Source organism: Coenobita brevimanus, chromosome 37 (genome assembly GCF_032717465.1).
Source record: "Coenobita brevimanus isolate Jiangsu-jjx chromosome 37, ASM3271746v2, whole genome shotgun sequence".
In the NCBI taxonomy this organism is placed as follows: domain Eukaryota; kingdom Metazoa; phylum Arthropoda; class Malacostraca; order Decapoda; family Coenobitidae; genus Coenobita; species Coenobita brevimanus.
In genome coordinates, this window is record NC_136990.1 from 10,900,125 (window position 1) to 10,901,351 (window position 1,227).

The window sequence follows — 1,227 nt, forward strand, 5'->3', positions numbered from 1 at the left end:
GTGGTCAAACCATTCGGGTGGATTACATCTTTTTCTGTAACTATGATGGGGAATGAATGTTTCCACATCGACTTTAATGAAATCCTGTATGTAGCCCAATGTGGAGTTTGCATCTATCGATAAAATTGACAGTACTTACTTGTAGCTAAAAAAATAAATCCCTTACCAAATAACACTTGGATTATTTTATCGTCCACCGGCACAGTCCAATAGCATTAACAGCAAAATCTACAGCCAAATGCTGAAATACGTATCACCAAAAATTAGTATAATTTTTGGTGATTTTAAAATATTGGTTGTCAAATGGTGGGAGGCCCCATCTTCACAGACAGGATTGGACGTGCGTACCAATATAAAAGAAAGTTCATTACCTCAGCTGGTAGACTGTCCAGCACAAGGAGGTAGCATAAAAGATCTGGTTTGGCCACATCTGAAAATTTAGTGTGTTATGGTAGAAGAGTTCAGCACTAGCGGCCATCGTATGGTCACATTGAACCTTAATTTCAGTGACGATAATGCCAGGGCTACTTATAAGAAAGTGCCCGACAGCAATAGAGCGGGTTTTTACACATTAAAGGAAATTATTGTTTCTAGTGACTGGAATCTCATTGTATAAACAGTAGTTCATTCATTTATTCATTACCAGACGCCATGTATCCCAAGCGGGGTGGCCAAGGGCTTAGAGTTAATTGTTTTACAGGGAGGGGCACTAATCCTCCACCAGCCCCACTTGACACTTAGGGATGCCAACAGCATCTGGTGTTCCCAGGCGGTCACCCATCCAAGTACTAACCAGACCCAACGTTGTTTAACCTCGTTGATCGGACGGGAAGCGGTGTACTCAACGTGGTATGGCCGTTGACTAATAAATAATGGATTATATTTACAGTTATTCTCAGTAAAGCAGCCATCTTATGTACTGCAGTGTGGACCAGATGGCCTACTTAAACTATTAAACCCAAATGGCAGAGTATTGATATTCAGTGTTGCCTATCTGAGAAAAAAATTATGGGATACAAAAAACTGTCATAACGAATCAAACTGATAAAATTAAATATGATGGTCTCCGTCGTACAGAAATAATAATAATAAAACGAAAAAAAACTCTGAAGCCCATGTTGAATATCTTCGCGGAAAAGCAATAATAATAATAATAATAATAATAATAATAATAATAATAATATTATTATTATTATTATTAGAGGAAAGTAAGAAAATCACTGACTC

At 37.7% G+C, this 1,227-nt stretch overlaps 1 non-coding gene across 1 annotated transcript; it reads right to left on the reverse strand.

Annotated features, from left to right (window-relative positions):
• Positions 1–744: 744 nt before the first annotated feature.
• LOC145396416 (5S ribosomal RNA) lies at positions 745–863 on the reverse strand. The gene has a single exon (XR_013896774.1). It is a non-coding gene; the product is annotated as a 5S ribosomal RNA (ribosomal RNA).
• Positions 864–1,227: the final 364 nt, after the last annotated feature.